The 14414-nt window shown below is 42.1% G+C and overlaps 1 long non-coding RNA gene across 1 annotated transcript; it reads right to left on the reverse strand.

Annotated features, from left to right (window-relative positions):
• Positions 1 to 5030: 5030 nt before the first annotated feature.
• Positions 5031 to 12692, reverse strand: LOC130149710 (uncharacterized). The gene is made up of 2 exons (XR_008821990.1): positions 9430 to 12692; positions 5031 to 7126 (listed from the first exon to the last, which is right to left on the reverse strand). It is a non-coding gene; the product is annotated as an uncharacterized LOC130149710 (long non-coding RNA).
• Between the last annotated feature and the right edge of the window lie 1722 nt (positions 12693 to 14414).

Here is a 14414-nt window from a genome sequence, read left to right on the forward strand (position 1 = left end):
CCACACTGATTTGGTCAGGGTCACAACCTGATGCCAAGGACAGGGAATCTCAAACCGATGCAAACTTAACCTCTCAGAACTTCTGTGGCTGGTACCTGCAGAGAAATAGAAGACTGGTTTTAATTTTTTATGCAGTTGGGCAATAGACTGACACTGATTTGGATAGGCCAGGCTGACAGTGCCAACCTCATAGGGCACATCCTAGATGTATGGTAGGCTCCATTATTGACCATTATCAAGAAGAAGCTGGCATTAAGAGACACCTCCAAGAGCTGTTCCTCAGGGCTTGTCCTGTTTTCATAGACCTATATCCCATCGTGTTTCAAGCAAAATGTGGTCTTTAGTGTATTAACTGGGTTACTCCGCTCAGTTACTGGGGCAATGTTCCTCCAGCCTCACTTCCCTAGTTGGTAAGAGTTGTCTCATCCAATTTCAGCTGTGATGCTGCTGACATAAAAGCATGATTTCCACGCAGTTCCCCCCTGCACAGTTTGATTTTAGTTAACCGGAATGATCCCTTAATGAACGTATCAGCAGAGCTAAGTGGCTGAGTACACGCTGAAGAGAAAATGCTTACACATAGACACAAATATACACATTAACCCTCTGAAAACCTTCCTTGGTTAAAACTGTTTGCTGAGTAAGCTCTGCCCATATTCCGTTTTAAGGAGGTGCCATTCTGAAAAGAAGAAAAAGCCAATGTTTCCTTTTCTGCTGGATCAGCTAATAGAAGAGGAGGAGAACCACAGAGAGAGGGAAGGATCATTTCCAGCATAGGAAATGCAAGTTTCATCCATACAGGGATTTGTTGGTTGGTTGGTTGGTTGGAGTTGGTTTTGCTTTTGTTTTTCCTAGTCCTGGTAACTTATGCTTGAGCAAGTTGAGTACATACCAAATCTTTGGAGAGGAAATTACCAGACTCAGTACGCGGGTCTCTAATGAGCATATACAAACTGAGATATAGGGAGGCTGTATTTAGGGGGAAGGGTAATTTCCCTACCAAGTTTCTAATCTCTGTTGGTGGAGGTGCTACTAAGTTCCAGTGAAATGGCTGTATACTTACTTTTAACATGACCAAGAATGTGCTTTTTTTCCTTATATCAGCATTACAAATAACAGAATTTTTGATCTGAGACTTAAATGATAGGTGTTACTGTTTGGTTTTTTATTTTGTTATAGATGGAGCAAACTTTTCTAAAAGTGTCTGTTGATACCGGCTTTGTTTTTAAAAGGCCAGTTTTGCTCTCTCACCTACAACTTTCTTTGTTAGGGGACCCTTCTATATGAACAGAAATTATTGGTGTGGCCCTGACTGGTAGGATTTTCTTACAGACCCTCTTGCTCCTCCTGGTCCTAGACGAGAGTCTGAGCACAAGTGAGTGGGACAAAGGCTTCCTACAATTAAGCCAGCACTTGAACTTCATGTTGCAATTAGTATCGCTATTTGGCCTAGGTGTGATATTTTCTTGATGCAGATTGCTCAGTTGTTATTCCCTAATGTAGCTCTGATGTAAGGCAGCTTATACTTGTAAAGCATATTTTCATTCTTGTGTGAGTTGCAAAGCAGAGTGACTTTACAGTAGCTATGACTGTGTGATTAAAGTTTTAAAGCTTTCAGCACTATAAAGGCCTAAAAATGTGTGAACCTTCTTTCTTGAGCGTTCATCTCAAAAAACAAAAGGCGAAGCTAGGCCTTTATTTGGCTTCTAGAATTTGTGAGTGCTTATGTACATCTATTTATCTTTTTAGAGAACTGGACAACCCCAGAGTATGAAGAAAAAACCCAACAGATTTGAAGTACCATATTTTTGGAAACATACTTTTGTTTTCATTTTTTAATTGGGGCAATCAGCAACGTTCGTTAGAAAAAGTAGCCTTATGACAAAAATACTTCAATGAAGTCACCAAAGGGAAATTCAGCTGGAGATTAAGGAAGTTAGGTGCTAATCAGAAACTAAATCAGAAAAACTTATCACTTCTAGTATCACCAAGATGTTAGATTTATCTACTAGAGATGGAGACCATGGAGCTAGAGGTGGAGACTGTGGACAGTTTAAAACTAGCCAAGGTGTTTTTTGAGGTGCCATGTTACTAAACACCTTATTTTTCAAGGCCCAGGGTGCTGTTTTGGACAGAGGCATGAGTTACGGGGTACGTTGCCAACCACTTGCAAGTCATCTCCACCGTGCTAAGCACATAACGCTTGTCTTAGCAGGGTCATGGCAGCAATTCCGGTTGAGAGCATGCTTGTTAGTGCAGAGCGGCTGCTTCAGCAGCCAGCTATTACCGAGAGAGAGAAGGGCAACAGAACTTCATTGCAACTTGAACATTTCCAGTTCCTCATTGCCTGTCCCATTCTTCTCATGAAGTTAAAGGTTCCTGGGAAGGGTGTGTCTTTGGAACCGAATACCAGCATGGTCAACGATACCTAGGAGAGTGTTAATATCTATAAAAACATTCAGATATTAGCAGATGTTTTCAGGGCATTTAACCTTTCCTGTCCAAGAGAAGATAGTGACTGCCCACAGTGTCATGGTGAGCTTGGGAAGAGCTATTGCTGCTCTGCCCTAGGCAAATGATGCACAGTGCTCATCATATTCCCCCCCTGGGACTGTCCCAACCACACACTACTAGGATGTCATCAAGCCACCTCAGCTGTGCCCACACCGGGAAACCACTTGAATTCATTTTATGAACTCCAACTATTGACACTTGCCCACATCCTTGGCCTGATTTGTGCACAGTGCCCGTTCACCCACAGCCACTGCTTCCTTGCAGCGTGGGTTTCTGCACAGAACCTCACATCATCTCAGGGGTTAGAGAAGAGGCACCTCTGGTCTACTCACAGCTCTGTGTGAATCATTGCCTCCTAGCTCCCATAGAGGGATAGTCCCATGTAAGTGGGCTCAGCCATCACAGTTTTTCTTTTTGTTTCAGAAGATACTTTCTAGCCTAGCATGTGAATTCCAGCCATTTCTTGGTTTTAATCCTGCCACAGAAATTAGCAGGCAGTTACCTTCTACATCCTCCTGCCCCAACGCAGTCTCATCTAATAGAAAAAGAGGAAGCCCCAGATGTGAAACTATGCTACGCAAGATAGAATGAAAATGTCCTCAGCCAAAATTAACACCCTTTTGCCACAAATATTTCCCTCTGCAATTTCATTGCCCCCTCTTCTGGTGGCATTTCTTCATCAACAGACCTCCTTACCAGCTAAATGTCCACAATACTTGGCCTGTGCAAAGCTCAATGGAGTACCACGGTCACACAGTAAACGGGACGTACCTTGACAGTATGGCTGGGTTTTTGAAACTCTTCCTCACTGAAAAGGGGCTGTCACATCAAGGTGACAGAGAAAAAAGAAAATTATCGTGCCAGCATAAGATCTGTAATAGATGAAGAACAGAACTTTAATGTGGATACCGGATGTAAAGTTACACTTTCAATGATGATCATGATTGCACAACCTAAGTGACAAGTAATTAAATCTATTTGTTTGAATTGTAGATATTTAAGAAGATTGGGAGGTTGAGGAGTTACACTGCTGTGGCTTTTAAATGAGATGTCATCTAAAATAATTTCAACAAGGATGGTTGTCAGTATATAATAATTAATTGATTTCTTCATACATTCCCATAACTCCTTAAATGAACAGCATAGTGACTCAGTAATGTAGAATTTTACAGACAAGAAGAACGTGTGTGTACACACACACACACACTGGCATTTAATTACTAGGGCAGTGCTCAGCTCCTCTTCTCTGCATACACCAGAGATGTAGATATGGAAGACATTTTACCCCATGCATTGGATATATTTTCTAAACCCAACTGCATCATATTTATTTGTGTTTAATCAAGCCTGTACAGAGTGCTTTGAGTCCTCCATTTTACATTTGTATACTCAGTATCAGGCATTACAGGAGATAAACAATAAATAAGTAGTAAAATACACATATAGGTATGTTGGTAGAGTAGATTAAAAAAGGAGTCTTGTACCAGCTTTGTGAGCATAGCATTCAGTCAAGGGAGCACCATACACCCATTTAAATTGCTTTTGCCTCCTGATTTAGAATGTTTCAAATATCTTACAAGCAATCTACAAATGAGCTTTTCTCCACATGCCACATCTGCATGCTATTGAATGGTGCCAGCACGTCAGTAAATCTCTCAGCAGCCACCGTAGAATGTTCCAGTCACATTCAACCATTTGTGGCCACCAACTTTCTGTGCCCTGAGGGAAAATAAAGTTTTCAGGGCTGCTTACATGTCTTTTTAAAGCTGGTCTTTAGAAGACAGACACATCAAAGTTAAGACTTCTAAAATTAAAGGCCATTGTTATTCACTATCATTCACGAAAGAAAATCACCAAAATCTAGAGGATTTCAGGACTTAAGGAAAAAAATCATATTGAGTAGAAACAGGTAAAAACCAATCATACTTATCCAAAGAATTTCTGTGGAGACAGATGACAAATTCCTGCTCTTCTCCAACAGGTCGCAGCAGAGGATAGCCTAAGAAAACTACCCATGAGATTCATTGCAGCTTTTGTGGTTTTCAGCTACTTTGGAGCTTCTACTTTTGATCTCTTTGACAATGTAGTTTCTTCTATTTCTTCCTTTTCCACCAGAAAATCTCTGAGGCTGGGCGGTGCCTTTTTCATCTTAGAGTTTGCGCTGAAACAGGAGTTCTGTGCAGTTCATGGGCTCAATTATGTGGTGACTTTACCTCAAGGGTTTCATGCCATGAGGCCCTGAAGAACTCAGAGGCTACACAGTAACTCATGTATTCCAGTTACTTATCTGAAAGTACACTGAACTAGCTGTGTAAAAACAGAAGCAACAGAGTATGCTAAAGGCACTAACCCCTCTTACCTTCCTTTTTCATTTTTTTCCTGATTTACTGAAGCCCTTTCCACCATGCTCTATGGAAATCTTCCTGAGTAAAAGCAATTGACTCTTAAACAGCTCTTATCATTAAGTTGTTAATAAAGGATGATTCACAGCTGTGGGTTTGTTTTTTTTTTTAAAAAAAAGGGGAAACAAAGAAGAAAGGCTGCCCTTTTTTCAAAAAGTATTTATATGTAATGAAAACCTATCCAATTTCATAAACACTCTGCAAATATATAAGAATGCTTTAGCTTTTCATCAGATATTCAGACATTCTCCTCCCAGTCTTCTTGGAAGTCTATGTGATATCAGAAGATGCATGAAAATAAACCCACAGTAACTGGAGTTGAAAGTGACTTCAAATCAAATTGTTTGATCTTTGCCATTTTTATTCGCATGTATTTAACAGAAAATAAAAATAGCCCTTTCAGTTCTGAACCTTACCAACCCAGTTCTGTGGGGACAAAACACACACCCTGGTCTTCAATTCCACGACCAACATGAAGAACTTCAGTGGGATTTCCTTAGACCAGATTTTATTCTTCTAGCATTTCTAGTTCCAAAAGTAAACAAAAAAATCCCCACCCCAAATCAAAACCGGAGTAGCACCACAAATAATTTTTTTTTTTTTATCAGAAAGTCCGGGGGAATCAAACATTTACTTCCACAGTCTAAAATAGCTGACAAGGGGAGGTAAACAGTTTGTAAGCAAGTGTGCATAGGCAATAGCAGAGCAAGCATCCCACAGAGTCACCACCACGAATCCTCACATGGAAACTCCAGGGCAGCTCCCAAAGGCAGAGAGACTGCCATTTGTACAGGGACTTCTGTTGTGCAAAGATCCACTGCTAAAGCTTTGGAATAGACTAGCTTGCACTTTTACCTTATTATATGCATTCCAAAGGGCTTTTTGAATCACTAAAGATCCCAGAGCCAGGACCCTTCTTCCACATAACGGGAAACAAACTAGCAAAACCAGGGTCCTTTATCCCAGTGCCCTGGTGTGGTCCCCAAGTAGAACTGGAAGTGCCTTTTGCTACACAATGTGCGTGATCAGAGGAAAAATAGTGCAGGGCTCACTGGAACATCTCTTTGGTAGAGGGTTCTCCCTCTTCAAAAGTCTCCAAGAAGTGCCTTCTGCACCCTGCAAGAGAGATGTAAAATAACTGGAGCTTCACTCTGGGATCATGGCCAACCAGCAGGGAATTGTTTATCAGCAATGATTTGGCCTCACCAGCAACTTAGGACATCTCCAGAAGTTTCTCATCAACTGATTTGATTTTGTGGTTGTAGGTACAATTAACAAAAGCAGAACAGGTAAACAAAGTTGCTAAGACCATAACATAGTCAAGGAAAGTTTTATAGGAGTCACCAGAGTCCCGTCCTAATGAAGCAAATAAGAAGATAGCAATCATCAAATATAAGCTTCCTAACAGGCAAGCTGATATCCTGAAGATGATACTGATTGATGAACAAGGTGATACCCTAGAGGATACCTCATTAATCATCTGGATGGCCTTTCTGCAGACCTCAGTATCTTCACTGACTATCTTCAGCTGGTCAGGCAGTGCCTCACTGAATGTGCTTTCTCTCCTTTTTGGAATGACCTGATCATCCACTGCAGGTCAGGCCAGAAGGGATTTCCCATTGCAAATGGATGGACAGCTATAAGGAACCATGGTGGCAGTCTTAATCTTGTGGTTGGGAGCACAAATGATCTTAATAACTTTATCCAAACAGCGGACATAACTGGTGTCAATGTAAGTCAAACAGGTGATGCGCAGCACCACTAAACAGGGCACCAACATGATGGGGATCACTGGCCTCCTTTCTAAACAGTCTTGGAAGACAGACAGATTGGCTTTCAGAGGGCTCCACCTGTTCTGGACAAAGTCAGGACTGAGGGCTAAGACAATTTTCTGGATTTCTTGAATAGTCTCAACCATGTTTTCAATTATTGTTTTACCTGGTTAAAGTCCCTCGATGATAACAGGCCTTCAGATCAGGAATCATGGCTCCTAGGCTCTGGATAAGGTTCCTCACCCAGGCTGAACTGATGTTACTATAACTGACAAAGATGTGGTGGGTCTCCTGGGCTGCCAGGGCAGGTAGCTCAGGAAGTACCTGGGGTCCTTGAAGATCTGTCATTCCTGCTCTTGCAGGTAATGCAGAACTGGACCCACTAATATAATTATCTGAAATGGGTCTAGTTTCCTCTTCAAAATCCATCATTCTTTGCTGCAGAAGCAAACCACGAAATCAGAAATGATGAAATCACGCTCCATAAAAACAAACAGAAATACAATGCGTAATTTTGCAAACTGTTCTGCTACAAAAGGCATACCATTTTGCCTCTTGATACTTCTTTTTTCAGTCTACATCACACATTTGTTGTTTTGCATTCACAGACACACTGATACTAGTGGCAGACTCTGAGTTCAGGACTTGAGATATCAAGCATCTGGTTTAGTCCCTGGCTTCAACTCAAGTCCATGCTGGAAACCTCAGTCAGATTGGTAAGCACTGATTAATAGTTGTAATTTAACCCAGTGGAATTGTTTCTGGGAGCAAATGTTTTTCATTTATCTAAAATTTTGATTAAATTACAATAGTAATTATAAGTAACTATGTATTCCATTCAAGCATTGCAACAGCAAAACTCCTTAGTGATAAATATCAGTATTATCTACTTGTGATTGAATATCAAGAATGCACTGGATATTGTTTGCTGCCTTTGATATCAACACAGAGAAGCAAGAAGCACAGCTAGTACTATAAGTGCAACAGCCCTGCACAGACCACCAGAAAGTGTCCTGATCTTTCTCAGATGGTCTGTCCCTCACTTCAGCCTTGCTACGCAAGACAAGCTGGAAGCAAACAGGTGGCCCTGGAGCCCTTGATAAGAGCTAGATGTAATTCCTGTGGAGATTTTTGTTCTTAGTGTGAAAATCTCTCTGAAGTGGTCTGTCCATCCACACTGGAGAGGCTGTGAGGAGAATACAATGACCTTTCCAAAACCCAAGGTGCAAGATGCCTGTTCCCCATGGACAATGAGGTGTAGTAAGGCACAGGTACTGCCACTCTATATTGCTCCCTGCAGTACCCAGTGCCTCATTACTCTTCAAAAATGTTGCTTTTTGCAAAGATCTGGCATGCAAAATTTCAAGCAACTTTGCTTTATGAGAGCAAAAAGAAGTAAGAGGTGCTAAACTGTGTCCTTTTACTGCCAAATAAATATTCTCGTCTCCCCCAGCACTAGCAAGCCCAGCAACTAGGTCACCCGGCAGCTTGCTGAAAACTGTATGAGCAGTGCAGGGTGTTCTCCAACATCTCCAGCCTCCTCATTCCTCACTTTGCAAGCTGATTGCACGTGAGGCCCTCCTCTTCTTCCTGCCCTTCTCCTCCTCCACTTCAGAAAGGAATTCCCCTCTGCTGAGCTCACATGAGGACCTGAAACCAAAACTAACCAGAGCTGCCAGCATTAGCAGAGACACCAGTAGTCCAAGCAACAGCCATCTGTGTTTTCCCTACATCTCCCACCATGGTCCTGAGGTGCTGGAAGTGGAGCATCACCTCAGGAGTGGGGCATCATCACTGTGTGAAGGAAAGCAGTGTGGCAAGGAGGGAAGCATTTACTTTCTGCCTGGGAGGAGGCGAGACGCAAGCCCCAGCAGCTGCTGGTTTCAGTGACTGACTTCCCTGGTGGGAAAGAGGACCCTTAACCTCAGAAAGAGTGACAGAACATGAGGGCACTTGGCAAGAAGACAAACATTTTATGCCTTCCTGATTTATAAGGCTCAGGCCCTGCCCTTGGTGGAGCTCCGCTCTCTTAGCTTCTCCTGGAAACACCTTCAAAACATGGCCAATGGCACACCACAGTTCTCCACGCCAGCCCCGTGGGACAGTTCTTGTCCTACTAGCGTCAGGCAGCATCCCAGTTCTAGCCAACATGCCATGTCCCCCCAGGGCCAAACAGAAAGCAACACAAGGAGAATGAATGACTAGCTGGAGGGCAACCACAAAGGAAGTGGGTATGGAGACAGGAGCTTGAACATGGATGGAAGGGGAGGGGCACAGCAAAAAGTGCCCATGTGCCCTGGAGTCCCGAGCAGATAGGGAAGCAGGAGACCCTACAGTGGCCAGGATTCACTGGCCCATGCTGCTTGTCCTGGTGGAGCAGAGGCTAGCTTGGTCAGGCATCAGGGAGGTGGGTGAGGACCTTGGTCCCACCACTTGGTGGGGTACAGCTGGGGTACATGGAGATGAAGAGGTGAGAAGAGCAGCTCTGGAGGGGCAGCCTGGCAAGGCTGTCTCCATCACTGTGGGAGGGACCTTAAGGGCCTCAGCACAAGGGATAACTCTTTGTTACATGACTGGAAGAGGAAGAAAAAGTAATTTCACACAGCAAGAGATGTGCCACTGTAGGGTGGAGAAATGGGGACAGGGACAAGAAGAGAGGACATATTCCCACAGCTAGGGTAGGGCAGGCCACTGACACGCAGGTGCAAGCACCCAGGGTGGTGCAGCCCGAGGGTACCCACCTTTCAGACAAGCCCTGCTCGCTGTTATGGGATCGCATGCAGCTGCAGCTCTCACTGCTGCTGCGCTGCTGATAGCCGACGCTTTTTACACCTTTTCTTTATAGCGGTTCTGCATCAATATTTTTGGCATCATTGAATCATTTTAGCAGGAAACAGAACTATTATTCCCTATTTAAAAAAAAACATAATAGATCAACAAATACAGATTTTTCACTTACTCTTATTTTCAGTGGGAGTTACATAATTGATACATCTCTGAGTCTTACTGGCAGAAAACTGTGTGTAAGCACATGTTTATTCAATGCATTGCAATAAATCCAGAACATGAACTCAGGTACAGCTGTTCTATCTTCTGAGGAAAACACTTCCAATATGAAGCTGAATTTTCATGGAGTCATACACTTTTATACCGAAGTGAATTGAATAAATGGAAGGGTTCAGTAGAATATTGTGTTTTACCATATTTAGTTCTCAGAGAAAATCAGACCTTGGCGTATACACACTTGCTACTAAACTGGACAATGGAGCATTAGCACAGACAAACAGCACTAAGCAGGGAGATCACCGTTTGCTTTTGACAGGCAATTTGGCAGGGGATACCAGCACATCAAATTGAAGCCAGAAGCGAAACATCTTGCTTTCTCCTTTACTTCTTAGTTTATCCAAGGTAAAGACTGGCTTTCTGTTTTCTATCCTTATCAGAAAATGAGCCAAAACTACGTCAAATCTTAGCCTTCCACAAAGCAGATCTTCACAACTTATTCCCAATTTGCTTTTTCTTTAGAGTAAGATCCAATTGGAAAACATATAACCAAAGCTCAGCTGTACCTTCCTAAATACAAAATTGTTACACTAGACTATCTCTCTGAGAATTGTGAGCCAAAACCCACTTCCTTAAAGGGATACAAGGAACAAACCTCATGTAATCTTTCCGCTGGAACCCCTCACAGCCTTCTATAAACTGATATTAGCTTAAAGCATGTGGTACATGGATACCCTCATCTTTTCTGTCACGTTGCCCTGACACATCTACACACCAGGAGATCACAGAATTTCTTTCTTCTAGCACAAATGCATTTGGTTCTCTTTGCCTGAACTTGTTTAAAAACAATAGGTGTTTCCTGCAAATTCTCCTTTGTTCAATGTGGTGCTGCTGCTGTTCGTGTCTCTCAGTTGTAATTTCCTGGTTTTTTAGCTCACCCACCTTGCATGTAAAGCTAAATGCAAGCTGTAACAGTGAGACAAAAGACCCCATGGTAAGAGAAAAGAAGCTTTCTTTTTCATTTTGACTCAACTAGACACAAATCACATGTACTTGTTTTCCCCTGCGTGCTTTTCCTGCAAGTCCTTTGCGCCATCTGACTCTCCTCTGTGACAGCCACATGGGCTGGGTAGGGAGAGGTTCAAGTCAGTAACTCAGGATGGAAGCAAGTTGCACTGTGCACCTGGATAATCAAAATGCAGCTCTTGCAGGACTCCACAATTGCTTGTAAAAAAATAAATACCACGGTATGAGAATATTTGAAGCACAGGGTCCTGGGCTTTGCTTCATCCTTTAAAAGAAAACAGAGGAATACGCTATTCAGAGCACAGAAACAGTTCAGATGTGTAAGAAGAGAGACCTGTACTCAGCTTTCAGCACAAAGAGAAAAAGTATGTGTTTACACACAGAGACACCTTTTTTCCCCCATCTTGTTTTTGGGTAGATTTGATTTTTTCTCTCTGTTTTGTGTGCAGTTCTGGTTTGGCTGCTGTTCATCCACTTTCTGCTCTACTTGCTTTTTGTTGGCAGACTACTGCCTTGTTGCTTGGTTACCTCTGTACAACAGCTTCTGGGCTTTTAAACTATTTTATTATTTTTTTTAGAACCTTGCCTTCATTCACTTTGCCTCCTAAAAATGAAAATCCCTTGGTTGTGATTCTTACCAAGACACTCACAGCCTTTCTTCCACCAAGCATTTGCTGACTGATACAGTCATGTCCAGCCTACCACACAGGGTATCTGCTCCGACCTCCTGTTTCTTACATTGTGCATTTATTTAGCGCTTTCTACAAAACGCAGTATAATCTGTCTCATGAAGCCTCATCCCTGTTGCCACCTCCCATTGTCTCTGTACTTCCCTATTGCTTCTTTTCAAGGCTGCAGCCATTAATTCCTAGGACACTCTTCAGAACAGACATACAGATGCCAGGATCTGCGCTGACTCACTGACAACAAAAACAATGCACAGGGGCTGCTCAAAGCTTCTGCAAGCAACCTGTCCATCACAATAGCAAGATGTAAATAGAGCTGGATTTAAAAGAATCCAGAACCCCACTGTATAATCTACGGCCAAAGCCACAGCTAGCTTCACAAGCCATATACAGCCACAGCAGCACTGCCCAGCAGAGAGGAAGGGCAAACTCAAACACTGCCCCGTGCTGCCATGGTTAAATTTCTTTCATGCTGCATGTAATGTATCCTCATAGTGCATTCTATAAATATCCACATCTAGACAGTCCTAGCTTGCGTAGATCCGTCAAGGAAGCCCTTGCACATTGCAGAAGTATCTGAGCATATAGGCCCTTGGCTTCCAGTTTAATCCAGAGCACCTCAGCTGCTTACACAGCACACTGAAAGAGCGGAGTGCATGAGAATGGGATGTGAAATACTTTTTGCTGATCACCAGGAACTGTGAGGCTATGTCGAGACACCAACTCTTCTCTACAAATTAGATCCCTGAGTCAATAACACGAAAGAAATAAAACCATCCACTCAAGAGATAGAGCCTGGATATGATTGCTTGTGAGTGAGTGTGTTCAGAATAAAAGAGAGGTCTGCTAGCTGGTGTACGTGCACCTTGAAGTTCGGACACACCAAGCAGGCTTGTGAAGCAACTGAATATTCCATAAAAGGTGAGAAAAAATGCTGAAAGCATTACCATGGTTGCCAAATTTTAAAGCAGCTTTCTTTTCTGGCTTACTATTAAAATCTTTGAATAAATGGAAGTTACACAGCCGAAAGCTCTGACATACTAAGCCCTATTTACTGTAATTGTCTCATCTGTTTACAGGTTAAGAAAACATTTTGTAGAATGTAATTGCCAGGAATCTACTCTGTCTGACTTTCCTGCTCTCTGGTGAATCTTAATTAGTATGTCTGAAGCATAAAGAATTTGATAATGTAAACTGCAGTTAAACAAAATTGACAAATACCTTCTGCCCAATGACAAGGCTTTGAGCAAGGACTAGAAAAATCTTCCAGACTCTATTACTGCAGACAGGGAAAGTTAGTTTTATTGCAATTACTACTGAAGACAGCTCTTCACTTTAGACTACAGTCCAAGACTTCCCAGATTCTCTTCTGTGAGCATATAACCTTGTCCGAACACTGGTATAAATGGACATGAAACAATTCTTCATCCATCTGCAAACCAGCTATGACTTTTCAGCAGGAGAGTCAAACAAGCATCCTTTTAGAAATTCTACAGGTGAATGTCATGCTCTGTTACTAGTTTTATACAAAAGACAAAGACACATTCAAGAAATGGCATGAGCCAGTCCAAGAGGTCCCCACTACTGAGAGGGAGTTGTAGGAAGCCCACACAGCTCACCAGCTCAGTGAAAAAAAAAAAAACAAAACCCAAAGAAAAGAAACCCAAGAAAACAATGCATCATTTCTTTCTAAACTGACAGAGTAAATCCAGTCTCAGAGGGATCCAAAGAGTAAGAAAGCCAGTGTGCATATGGGGAGCTGCAAGCTCTCTCACCACTTCAGCTGTTTATGACACCAAGATATAAAAGGATTTAAAAATCCTTTTATTTTTCCACCCAGGAAGAACCTTTTCTGATCTACTACCTATTGAAGGTCACATTGTCACTCATGGCTTCCACTGATGTTCAGGCAATACCCTGCATTCACTGGTTTGGAAGATCACTTGAACTCACTTGGGTGGTGTTTCTCATTGGTTTCTTCATTTGTTGACCAAAGAGAATTGCATTATTAAGAACATACAGGAAGTCACAAACTTGCATTCTTACAAGCTCCTACCTGGTGAATCTTATCTCTATAGAAGATCACACCACTACTGTCTACCCCAAAAGAATCTGTGACATCTGCCATTCTCCAAAATCTGAAAAATTACCTCTTTTCTACAGTGCATGATCCATGCCACTTCACAGAAGCTCCTCATACTGGGTTACCGCTCCTCAGCTGGGCTGCCACTCACCTATTCCTCCCAACCACAGTGGGTCAGAGGTATAGAAAGACAATCTTTTGTACAAGTAAATGCATCAGTACTTTATGGTAAAGAAAGAAGCTTATTTATATTTTGGACCAATTCAGTGACAGCATACCAATCTCAAGGTCTGGCATACACCATTCATGTCCCTATCTATAGCTGTGCCTTACTACTGCCACTGAATTACAGAAAAGAATTCACAGCAAATAGAATAAAAATCCTATGGTTCTGTGCTTTGGTTTCAGCCAGGTCTTATTTACAACTACCAGAATGAGTCAAGAAACTATCTACTCAAAAAAATAGTTTGAGTTCATGCTAATGTGAAAGCAGATTACATAGGCAGAATGATAAAATCTAGACAAGATTGGGTCCTTGTAAAACAACAAGAACTTAACAATTTCCGAACACAAAAGGGGAAAGATCTTGTTAAAAAGTTTCCAGTGATAGGATCACTGACTCATCAATATGCAGTAAAATGGATCAAAACTTTCAGAAGCATTTCAGAAGTTGTACATTTTGAGGTTAGGCATGTTTCTGGGTTTTTTTCCAGAACATAGCTGGATATATATCTTGAGCAAAACAGACACACACAAACACAAAACATCCCACACAAATCAATTCTTCACCACTAAGAGCTCTATTCATTGCCTAGCACAATTGTGGTACATTTTATTAAATAGATTATTCCATGCAGAAAGCATGGGTCCACATTCTTACACACTATGATACAGTCTCTGTACTTTTCTAAGTTATATCACAAAATAC

Source organism: Falco biarmicus, chromosome 5 (genome assembly GCF_023638135.1).
Source record: "Falco biarmicus isolate bFalBia1 chromosome 5, bFalBia1.pri, whole genome shotgun sequence".
NCBI classification, from domain to species: domain Eukaryota; kingdom Metazoa; phylum Chordata; class Aves; order Falconiformes; family Falconidae; genus Falco; species Falco biarmicus.